Genomic DNA, 13,691 nt, shown 5'->3' with positions numbered 1-13,691 from the left:
CTTAACCAACCATGATCGTTGAAAACCTGCCTTATTTAACTTCCATAGCTACTACAACATTTCCACTGTTTCCAAAAACATCACAACTAACTTCTTTTTATGAGGCCTTCTTTACAATTCAAGGTATTTCTTCTTCCATTGATGTCATGGTATTCTTGTTGCTTTGATAAAATGGATCATTCCATCACTCCATCATTTACCTTTGATGACTCTCACTTAAGCTAATGCAAATAACAAGAGACACATCAATTGCAAGCATAAACATACCATTAAGACATGGCATAAACAAAAACACATAAATAGAATATGTCTCCATCATATTAGTAGAATGATTAATATTACAAAGGTCATGTGCAATGCTCATGAGAAAGCACCTACCACAATATTTTCCTCATTATATCAACTACAAACGACAAACCAACCAACTAACTTCTTTTATAACATTAAGATCCTATATATATATATATATATATATATATATATATATATATATATATATATATATATATATATATATATATATATATATATTGAAGAGGTTATTAGAAGATTTAAAAATATACTAGGGGAATCGCCTAGTTGTAACCCACTCATGTATATTCTAAGCCTTTAGATACATGAGCATCAGATTAGGGAAATTAGTCTAGAGGATGTATAATATGACTCCTTAGCCTCTATGTGCTTAGGATTCTACATTCTTATAGTTCTTGTAGATTCATCTTCTGCTAAACTATGATTTGTAGCAATATTTAGTTAAAATTGGTCCATATAAATTTCCTAAACACATATTCAGACATGTCCTTAAGTTGAGATATACCTCTTGTTCCTACAAAATGGACTCCAAGTGTAGAATATCTCTTATAGTAGAACATCTAAACTTAATTAATTAAAAACATCTATCCAACTCTTGCTTGCTCCCTAGATTGTTTTTGTGCATACCCTATTACTAATAGATTTTTCAATACTTTGGTACAGTGTATTACCCTCATAATGTGACATGCTTGGTGTTTGATTTTTACATCATCTTTTAGGTCATTGTGAACTAGGATTGCACTTTCCTCATGAGTTCTCTTATCAAATTTCTTAACTTATTCTCATCTTCTATAACATTTTTTCTAATTGATATGTGATGAGACTTTTCTATATTGACATTTGGAGAATATGGCATTATGGACTCAATGTACACCTTCTCACATTGAGAAGTTTCTTGATCTCCTACTTTATTTTATATTTTGGCTCTACAATGATATCCTCTTGTTTTTAAAATTTCATCCACAGATTCCAACAAGTCAATTGCAGTAACTCTAACTTCTCTATTTTTATTTTATATTTTGGCTCTACAATGATATCCTCTCGTTTTTAAAATTTCATCCATAGATTCCAACAAGTCAAATGCAGTAACTCTAACTTCTCTATTTTTTCTCGAGTTTAAATGATCATAGGATCAATAATCAATTTTTTTATTTTCCTATGAACCTTTACCTAAACAGCTCCTGCTAGTTCTTCCTTCTTATCCTTTTTTGTCTTTGTTTTGTGTCTTGCAATGGACTATATCAAGAACTTCTTGTTTTCTATGATATGTTATAGTTTCATTGTTAGTTTCTACATTTATTTTTTGTTGAGTGATCCTAAGAGCTTCTAGCAAGTGTGTGACCACTTCCAAAAAATAATTATTTCTCCCCATTTAGTTAGCATCGCTTTTAGAGCTTCTATTTAATGCTTCCATGAATCAACATTTTATCTACGTAAATTTTAAGTGGGAAAAAGCTCTTTTTTTAGTTAACATTGTGATGGCCTCTTCTACTTGTTTTTACTAATTTCTTTCATTCCATAATGAGCTATCTATTCCTTTGGAGTGCGTGTTTTTATATTTCCAAAAAGTCTATTTTTTCCTTGAATTATAGGTTTTGAAGTTGTAAATATCTCATAAAATCATCCTTTTCTATGTACTAGTAGTCACACACTATGGTATATTCTATTGTGATTTGTGAGAGTGAGGGTAGGTAAATATTTTGTTAGTAATAGATTGAATTTGGACCCTATATCCTTCTCTTACTTATTTCATCATTAGGGACACTTGTTATATATTAAATGACTCTGCATTTCCATTTACATTTTTTAAAGATGCCATTGCAAAATCCTTTTTTCTAGTCTAAACCTACCTTTTTTATAGGGTAGAATCTACCATATAGAGTAAACACTTTTTGAGCTAGATAATATTCTTTTAGTTTCATAGTCTCTAAAACAATTTTATTAGTTTCTACTAATGTATCCTTTCCAATAAGTTGGACAATTTCATTCAGATCAAGAGCTTTGGTCCTAATAGAAATAAAATATGAGTCAAAATTTCTCATAGATAGATTCAGGCATATAGATTCAATATTATCAGAGATGGGTTGCAAGCTTGTGCCTTTGTGGTTTTGAGCTTGTGCATATATATACCTAGATGTATTGCTACACAAAATGTTGGGCTTGTTAAGAGAACTAGTGTTATTTGGTTAAAAAATCATAGATTCTTAATATTCAAGCTTTTAGCATCAAGAATTTAAAATTGGTTGGTGAAATGCTTTAGTTTGTGATTTTATGTGAATAATGTTACAAATTGATGCTTTGATGTTTTCATATAAGTTGTAAGAGAACCATGGCAGTGCTTTTCATTGTGTACCATTGCACAAAACAATGTTACTTCACTATTGCAATATATATTATAATTTGAGCCTTATGAAATTCAATATTAAAATATCTACAAAAGTTACATTGTCTAAAGAAATTTAGTTTGAGAGTTACACATGATGATTTGTATTCACAATGATGACTTGGTAATGGAACATTTTAGTTATCCTTGGATTCAAGGATCACTTGTTGTCTTATGCTTGTGAGAACTTGGACATGTTTTCAAGAATACAAAGATTTTAGCATGAAGAATAGTCTTTAATTATAAACTTCTCTATAATTTTTGGTTTACGTGCCTAGGAAACTCTCTATTTTTTCACCTCACTTGAGTTTTATCTATTAAAAGATGTTCTTGTTGCATACTCAAATATTTTCTACAACTTCCCTCATTTTTGTGCCCCACACACCAGTCACGGAAGCGTCGTGCAACATGTGTGTACATAGCCCAATTTTCCTTTAGAATGACTCATGGAATGATCAAGTATAAAGATTGTTGAAATGGATTTTACCAGTAATAATATTAGAATATAGTTGTGCAATGACATCCCCATAAGGGCTCCTCAAAGGGATTAACTTTTATTATGATTCTTAATTGTTTCCATACTAAGTTGTCAGTGTTAAATTTAACCACCATAGTAATTGTCTTTTCCCTCATCACTAATAAAAAATCAAGAGTAATGATCCTTTTGATGATCTATAGTAGGTGGTCCCAAATATGCACCCACCATAAGTGGATTTGATCGAGTGCCCTGGATCAAATTATATTTTGTTTAATGCACAGAAGATTGTCGGATATTCGATGGTATGTGGAAACTGTCAAATATCTGACTCTTAACCGATGAGACAAATCATTCGATATCCAACAATGTACTGACAGAACTAATCATTGGAGCTATAACACTCTCGTCACACAAACTTATTATAACATTGGTTATCCGATGCTCAAGTGCCATAACAAAGCATCGGGTCCCGTCAGACTACACTAATAAGTTGTCGAATATCTGAAGTCAAAGTGTCATCATTTTTGGCATCTTGGGTAGTGGAGCCATAACACTCTCATCAAATAAACTTATTATAATTCTGATTATATGACACTCAACCATCAACTATCTGACTCCACATCGATGGAAGAAACCATTGAGTCATGTCAGACTAGACTAAAAAGTTGTCAAATATTCGACGTTAAAGAATTCCCATTTTTTCCATCTAGGCGGCAAATATTAAATTTACCCCATCGCATATTTGACAAATGTGGTTGTCACATCTGACGTTTTACCCATCACATATCCCACAAATTTTGGCATCGCAAAACCAACTTCAAAGCATCAAATGTTGAAAGACATTTTTGACCATCTTTGGCATCGGATATGTGACATCTTCTCTTTGAATATTTGACGTTTAATAAACTGTCAACTATTCGACACAATCTCAGTGATGAGGAATTCGACTCCAATGTGTTGGATAGCTGACGACAATAAGTTAAATAGCTAATGAATATACGTCAGATTTTTCCCCATTTGTACTAGTGCCCAGAGCTATTGAAATAAATTGTTCCCAATTTAACATTCGCCCTCCTTATTTTCAAGCAAAAATAAATTTATCGAGAGATCCACTAGGCATTTATTCATATAGCAGCACGCTTGTAAAGTTTTCAAAGAAAATGCTCAGCAGACGAACCAAATTGACATGATGGATATGTCCAATGGTGGTCACTTCATTCATGAATTGGGCCTCATTGTGCCTATTCCTATCAAGAAGCTTCACAACCGCTAGAGTTCCATTGTGTAGCTTTCCTTTATAAACCACATTGTAACCTCCTTCACCCAACTTTCCTGCAAAGCTGCTAGTTATTTTCTTGAGTTGAGACTATGAATATCTAGTTGGAAATGGAATTTCATAAGCATTTCTCTACCAATGGAATAGATCCACCTCGAGGAGTTTTAATTATCCTCAAGCAGGCATGACAAGTTATGGAGAGTATTATCCAAAAGAGGATGCCTAAGAACACCCCTAGTCCTGGAACTAAGAAACCTTCAAGGGATAAATAGATTGATATCAATGCAATTTTAACCCAATCCTAAGAGTATAATGGAAATAATATACAAATTTTGCAAGAAGAAATCGTAAATTTACCTAGTGATCTCAATATCGTAGAGCATTTTGAATATCCCAATGTGGCACAAATTGTAAATGTTGTTAAATGAAGAGATTGATTTCAGTATATTATCTTCATCAAGCCTCAATATACAATTCCAAAGTGAGTTTTGATACGAGAAAGTGAAATAGGGAGAAATCATAGATGTACCTATCAGAATAAGAAGACCTCCCATGGTGCAAACTCCAACTGTGGCAGAATGAAGAGATTAATATCATTAAGATAATCATCCAACTCGGAAGAGGATAATGGAAACAAGATACAAATTCACAGTGAGGTGCAGTAGGAGCCAAAGAAATAGGAGAAAACCATAACTTTGCCTAATTCCATGAGCTTAAGAGTTTCCATGGTGAATCTGCAACCATAATTATTGGAAGTAATTATGGAAACTAAAAAAAAATATTTATATTATTTTTATATAAAATTGAAATATTTTTTTTATGAAAATAATAATTTTATCCCATGTTGCAAAACATTATTCCTTGCTATGTGTGCTATGCAATGAAAGGTCTTCTTCATTAAATGTGTCACATCCACTCAAGAATATTATCTTTACAATAAGAGAGAATAGCTAAAATTTGTAATTTTTTAGAAAACTTGGTCAAACTTTACTTTTAGCATCTTCCTAATGTTTCTTCATTTGCAACATTTTACACCCAAAGTATTTTTACTTGCAAAACACCACATAAACTCAAGTTTCCCTTCTCTTGAACATGTTTCATTCCCAATAAATTTCCCTCAAAAAATTTGCTTCATTTAATACAACTTGTTGCCATAAATTTTATTTCTTTGCAATGCAAATTTCCCCTAATAAAAGCGCATATATATATATATATATGTATATATATATGTATATGTATATGTATATGTATATGTATATGTATATGTATATGTATATGTATATGTATATGTATATGTATATGTATATGTATATGTATATGTATATGTATATGTATATGTATATGTATATGTATATGTATATGTATATGTATAATACAACTTTTAGTTATTGCAACTTCTTAAAAATTTGTTGCTTTCACCATTTTCTATTGAAAATATATTCACTTCATATCTTATAGCTAAAAAAAAATTAACAACATTTCATATTAATTAAATAAACATTTTTACACATCACACAATTTTCTCTCTAAAATACATTACACACAGGTGGCACACAAAATACATCTCATCGCACAAAACACATTTCTTTGATATATTGCATCGTAAAACAAGCTTCTTCATGCTCCACTCCTGTCTTGTCAAATGGCACATCCGTGTGCTCATCACTAACTGTTAAATATCCCATCAGCACCTAACCATTCCCAGATTAATGAATTTATCTCGTTAAGCGGATAATTGTTGAATGGTAAGTGATCTGGCCAATAAAATCACCAAAACCCATTTAGTCAGATTTCTTTTTGCAATCCCACTGCAAATATTGTGACAATGAGCTTGCTACTGTTACCACTCTCAGTTATGGAGCCACCAGTATCATTAGACAATACTCTAGTAATTACAGTGTTTCCTACCTTTTCTTTCCAAAATGTCTTCTAAAGGAAAATCAAAAGCCACAGTAAAAAACCCCCTACTTCACCTTGTGATTGATTTAGACCATTAATTGACGAACATTATAATATTTCTAAAACTAGTTATGAGTTTGACCTCTACGAACTCCACAACTGGTTAAAACAAAAATTCCTTGACCTCAATGACAAATTGAGCTTGTGGTACTCCTTCCTGCCTCAATTCTTTTTTCTCCAAACCCATCATTTTCTAGAATTTGTGGCATGGCGCCATTTCAAGTATATACTAGGTCAAAGGGAAATTCTGGCCCAAAAAAATCACATTCTTTTCACAATTACCCTTGATTCCATAAGCCAAATTCTTCAAATTCAGAATTTTGACTCTCTGAAACCTGTTTCACTAGATTCCCTCATGGAACTCTACAAAAACCTCACTTTCCCTTATAGATCCAAAATATTTGAGACATTTCTACCTGAGAATGTCCAATTGCCTAAGAAAAATCCTCCTTATCCATCCTCCATGTTCCCTAAAATGACAAAGCAATGGAGGACTTGTCTATCAGAGGGTGGGAGATTGAGAAGCTGAAATCTTAGCTAAATAATCTCCAAGAGCATAAATTAAAGATTGATAATGTGTACATAGTAGAGCTTCAAAATACTTATCGATTAAAATCCAGAGAATTGAGCAGTTGGAAAATGAGTCTTCCATGGCACAAAAACTTGCACAGGAAAAATAAAACATTTGGGTAGAAATCAATGAAGCTATTAATAAAATATGGCCCTCTATTGAGATTATTTTTAGCAGGAGGAATTAGTGCAGAGATCAAAAGAAGTCATTGAAGAAGTAAAAGAAACTTTAGGACCGAAGCCAAGTGAAGCCACTACATTAATAAGGATTCTAAATTCAAAGAAAAAAGAGGAACTAGAGGAATTTGAGATTGCAGACATGACAGAAACAAACCTTGAGGTGGAAGAGTCCTTACAAAAAAAAATTTGATGCTAAAGTGAGAAAACAAGTGCCATAACTTGGAGGGCAGCATTCAGAAGTTTCACAGAAAATTCAATGTGTTGCATCAAAAGGGGCTTCCAGGGTTGAAAGGAATTGGAGATAAATTGTTTCAGTTAGATGATTATCAACGGAAATTATATACCATAGCAAGAGATAAGTCAAAGTTTTCCAGCATCAAAGGAACCATCATAGGAAAAGCCTTCATGGAAGGTTTGAAATTTGACTTGCTTATCAAACATGAGATAAAGCATCCATTCATAATCAAACCTAATTTCCAAAAATACACTTAGGTGGATGAAAGTTATAGGAATCTAATTAAATTCTCCACCCCAAATGAAGACATATGGGATAAGTTGTGCCAACTTCTTGAGTAAAACAAGTGTTCATCTTCAACAACAAAGAAACATTTTTTCAGGCCAAGTCAGCACCAGAATCCTCGATGATAGTGCCAGAGAGTTACAAAAAATTTATTTTCCTATATTTTTGTACTATTTTTGTAAACAATTTTCTAGGATATTTTGTAGAAAATCTTGATGTTTTAAATCAAGATATTTTGATAAGTTTTGTATAAATACTTCATAATTCGAAATACAAATGTTGTAACTTGTACCAAGAAAGAATACCTTTGATGTAAGGTTGTGTATTGAGCTAAAGTGATCATTTCATTAATACATAAAGTCGTTCTAGGATTCATGTGCCAGGCAAATTTTCTATGTTTTTCCTCTTGCATAATTTTTATTTCTCTATTTTTCCATATGTTTTCCATATCTGTATCTTTGAAAGAAGATTAAGGGTTGAACATGTTTAATTACACTATGCTCTGGCATATAAACAATATTTGTGTTGTTTTCACACTGAGATTAAATATAGAATTCATTCTAAAATGCTCTATATTTAATTGAATCTAAATATTTTCCTCCCTTTCATTCCACAAAAGCTCCAAAGATCTAATAGCCTGCCTACCGTGCCCTGTTAAATCTGTTATGGCATTATTATATCTGATCACCCTAATACTTTTTGACACCATTTCCCAATGGCATTTCCTTGCAGTGTCAACCAAATATTTGAAAAAACCAAACTCAGAGCCCAATAACTAACATAAAATCTCAAAACAACAAATCCAAATCCAATAGAGAGATCTCTCTTTGAGTTTAGAAGGACTAGCTTCTAAGCTTACAAGTGGTTTTGTAGTTACATATGGATTTCTTTCACAGCCTTAGAAAATTATAGAGTGATAACAGGGTCTATAGTGGATGATATTACAGCTCAATATGAAAGAGATGTAGTAAAAATATTTCACTCTCACTCTTACCCATAAATAAAATATTTTAATATACATGTCAAGTAAAATAATTTAATATCAACTTTAAAAATAGATAAAGAAATTAAATGTGAAAATATCAGTTTGAGGAAGATGTCTAATTCGTATACATTTTAAAAACATTTTAATATAGAACTTAAATAAACTATTTGGATATCCATATTAAATAATATATTTCCATATCAACCTCATATAGATGTATATATGAAAGAGAGAGTCAAAAAAACATATTTTAATATTAATAGAATGAAATATTTCAATGTGGAATGACAATAAGTAATTGAAAGTAAAAATTTTAATTACTTTTTAATAATAGAGAAATGTGTAATTTATTCAATTATCAACATAAAATTAAGATTTGGCATTTAACAAAAAAAATCAATGTGGCTTATAAATAAAATATTTCAATATATTGAGTGTATTTAAAAATATAATAACTAAAAAAATATTTTAATGTAAATTATGTGATCCCCAAATAAAATATTCCGATGTCATATAGACATTTTAAGTAGTTTAATTATTCTATATTTTGATATTTTTCAATCATACCTTTTTAGTCAATTTATCTAAATGTAGCTTAGTTTTGTTGGAATTACAAGTTTATGCTCAATAGTGTCCACAATAGAGTCCATTGATGCATTAAAAAAATTAGAAAGAAAAAGAGAGAGATTCATCTTGACCATTGGGATCAAATTTATTGAGGTGTAAACAATTTTCCAAATTTTGCACTCTAAAAGATTTGATACCTCTATGTGCTTGCTAGATCCTTGGTTAGCATATATTTATGTGATTTTAAATATCAATAATATTATTAAGAATCAACATAGATCCATTTTAATTCCTGCGCTACTAATCCCCAAAGGAATCAAATCTTGAGGTGCAATTTTTTTCTCAAATTTTTCACCAGAAAATAGATTTGCATCTTGAGAGATTTGATCCCTCTTGACCCTTGATAAATCTAGAGTTAAGATCTAGTTTCGTTATTTAATTTACTTCATTGATCATGATTTATTTGATTTACATTAACAAAACTAAGAGGATAAATCCATGAAGAAAGTTTACTTATAAGAAGGGAACAAACAAACCACCACGAAGCATCACCTTAAGAAAGTACCCTAATTGTACCTAGGCTCATTGTACAACCTAGTGTGAGGGTGATGTGTGATTTTTTCTGTGCTAAATGTGGAGTTCATGCATGTTCTTTAAAAATTAAAATAAATAAAATATTCTCTAAAAAAATGTTGACTATGATAAAAAATAAAAAATAATATAGATATTTGGTTAGTTTCAATTCAAAGCATTTTAAAACATCAATGATCCTACTTTCACATATAAAACATCAATGATCTTACTTTAACTTGAATAAACAATTTGAAAATAAAAATTCAATTACTTTTTCGAAAGAGTAATAAGAAGGAAATTTTAATCTTTCAAATGAAAATGAAAATCGTCATTTTAAGTAAAATAATAAGATATTTCAATCTTTAATTTGAGTAAAATATTTCAATTTAAAAGATGTACATATTAAATATGGTTAAAAAAAGAAACTATGTATATACTATATAAAAGTAATTGAAAAAAATAAATGGTTATGCTTAAAATATTTGTAGTCTTATTATTTTATATTTTGGATTTTAGATATAATTTCAATTAAAATTCATTTGAAATTTGTTAGAATTGTAAATTTAAAATCTACACAATTGAAATTCATAAAAAATAAATAACTAAATAAATAAATAAAATAAAATAAAATTCAAGATGTTAAATTCATTTAGGCATTCAAAAATGCAATTAAAACCGATATAAATTTATTATAACCATAGATATATCAAATATCAAACAAATCAAATCTTTTTGACATATAATTTTTTTTTCCAAATTATACATCCTGAAAAAAATTAACCCATCAAAAAATTTAATCCCTATACACACTCACCAAGTCAACTTATAAAACTCTACTTATTAATAACCATCAACAATTAACAATTATGAGATGGTTTATGTGATATTTATCGAAACACACCATGTCAAAAAAATAAAGTCTTCCGTAGATTGCGGCTGTGCTTTCCAAGAAAAGGCCATTGTAGACCTCGAAGAGTCACCATGGCAAGTGTTAGGCTCATGGCAGCAGGTAAAATTATGGTTTTTATCTATTTCATGGGCTCCTATTGAACCTCAGTGCGATTTTGTATCTTGATTCCATTATTATCCTCTGGTTTGGACGATTATCACAATGACATTAATCTCATCATTCCGCCACAGTTGCAGTTTGCACCGTGGGAGCACTTATTTTTCTCATAAGTACGTTTATGATTTCTTCCTATTGAACCTCACTTTGATGAAGATTATGCACTGATATCAATCTCTTCAATCAACAGAATTTGCAGTTTGTTTACGGACAGGAAGATGTCACAGCATTGGGATCCAAATGTAAATTTACGCTTTCTTCCTGTGTCACGGTTTTATTGAATCTCACTGGAAATTTTGTAGCTTGTTTGGATTAAAATCGCATTGATATCAACATATGTATCCCCTGCAGCTTTCTTTGTTAAAGGACTAATGGTGTTCTTAGGCATCCTCTTTTGCATAATACTCTCCCTAACTTGTCGTGCTTGCTTGAGGAGAATTAAATCTCGTCCTCGTACCTATATTTCATTGGTGGAGAAATTCTTAAGGGAACATGTTTATGAAATGCCAATGCCAATCAGATATTCACAGTTTCAACTGTTGGAAATAATAATCCCAACGACCATCAACACCATGCTTGTTTAGTGAACTACTACACGGTTGTGATTTTGTTTGCAGGCAAAAGGATTGAAGTCAGAGCACAAGTACAACACTGACCATTTCGCAACACAGCGGAGAGCTTAAGGAATTTAATAAATTTTGGTAAATAGATATGGGCAAACATTTACTCTGTGATTGTTGCCCACACTCCACAACACCTGCAAGTTCAGAGAACCATTTATTATGTAAAATCACCCATGATTGTTGCCCACACTCCACAACACCTACAAGTTTAGAAAACCATTTATTATGTAGAATCACCCATTAATTATTTGTTCTGTCATGTATTAATGCCAGATTTGTATGTTGAGATAAATATGAATGTAAATGTCATTTACAATGTTGCACAAGTTAAAGAGAGCAAGAGAGGGAGGTAGTGAGGGTAAAACGTGGAGGAAATATTGGTGTGCGCGTGAAAACTAGTTTTACGGAGTTTTACAGACAGTTACTCCACAATCGAGTGAAGTGTAAATAGCAGTAAGTCTTTGGTGTTTTCACTCTTCCATTTATCACTATTTTCCTATGTTTTGAAATATAATACAAAGTATGCTATGTTGCGATGTGGTATTAAACCTTCATGAGTGAATTTAACGCAATCTTTTTTTGTTTCTAATATGTTTTTCCGTGAGTTATTTCCTGTGTAGTATTTAAACCTCTGTGTAGTTGCATATCCTTGCCGCAACATAAGACTTACCTTGCCGCCACTGAATTTTGAATCAGACTCCTCTCTTCTACCCCTGTGAAATTTTTTTCTAACATGGTATCAGAGCAAGTTAAATATTGTTAGTGTAAAAACAAGTGTTTTTACTAGCAATTGAAAATTGTTTTGAGGGAAGATTGTTTTTTCCTTTGGAGCGAATTTACCAGCACATAGAAAGTTTTTTTTTACACTCAGAAATGGCAGCATCAAGCGCAAGATTGACTAATCCTCAGATACCTCAGTTTAATGGAAAAAATTATGATTATTGGATTATTACAATGAAGGTCGTGCTTTCGTTTCAAGACATTTGGCATTTGGTGGAGAATGGTTTTCCAGAACCAACAAACGTAGTAGCAGACAATGTTTTGTCTCAAGCAAAAAGAGTTTGTTAAGGGACAATAGGGAGAAGGATTCAAAAACCATGTTCTACATTTTTCAAGCAGTTCATGAAAGTATTTTCCCAAGGGTTGCAGCAACAAAAAAGTCCAAGCAAGCATGGGACACCCTCGAGACAGCCTACCAAGGCATGGCAAAAGTGAAGACAACAAAGCTACAAATGCTAAGAAGAGACTTTGAGACACTTTGTATGAAAGAGTCTGAGAATGTAGATTCTTTTTCTACGCATGTAATTGGACTAGTTACTAAAATCAGATCTCATGGTCAGACACTTGAAGAAAGGAGAATAGCTGAGAAAGTTTTTAGAAGTTTGCTAGCAAGGTTTGATGCCATTTTTGTGGCCATAGAAGAGACAAAGGATCTCTCACAGTTCTCAGTGGATGAAATTCATGCATCACTGATTTCTCATGAACATAGACTGAATAGAGCAACAAGCTCCTCATTAGAGCATGCCTTCAAGACACAAGTTTCATTTGGTCAATGTCAAGGCAGAGGAAGATCATATGCTAGAGGAAGAGGAAGAACCCCACATAGAGGTGGAAGAAGCAACCCTTCAAGCTCAATTGGAAGGGGCAGTAATCAAAATCCAAGTCAAGGCCCAAGCCAAAATCAAGCACAAGGTCAGAGGTATGATAAATTTCAAGTCCAATGTCATTACTGTAAGAAGTATGGTCATTATGAAAACGAATGTAAAAAGAAGCAATATGACATTAGTAACAAACCAAGTGTAAATTTCACAAAAGAAAATGAGGACCATTATAGCATGTTTTTAGCTTGTAATATAGCACAAGAAAAACAAAGTGATATATGGTATCTAGATTCAAGGTTTAGCAACCACATGTCAGGGTACATAGAAATGTTTTCCAATCTAGATGAAAGTGTGAAATGTGAAGTGACATTAGGGACTGATAGCAAAGTCTTTGTCATAGGGAAAGGAAGAGTTAATATCCTAACAAAGAAGAGGGAGAAGAAGCACATCTCAAATGTTTAATTTGTCCCTGGCTTGAAGCATAACCTCATAAGCATTAGACAGTGCATGCAAAAGGGCTACAATGTCTTCTTCAAAAATGATGTGTGCACAATTTTGGATAGGCCTCCAAGCAGGTAGCTGATTGCAAAGGTTCTGA

The sequence above is a fragment of the Pinus tabuliformis genome, chromosome 9, assembly GCF_031772625.1.
Source record: "Pinus tabuliformis cultivar Carrire ecotype Pingquan chromosome 9, CPIR1, whole genome shotgun sequence".
NCBI lineage: Eukaryota > Viridiplantae > Streptophyta > Pinopsida > Pinales > Pinaceae > Pinus > Pinus tabuliformis.
This window is presented reverse-complemented; position numbering follows the sequence as displayed.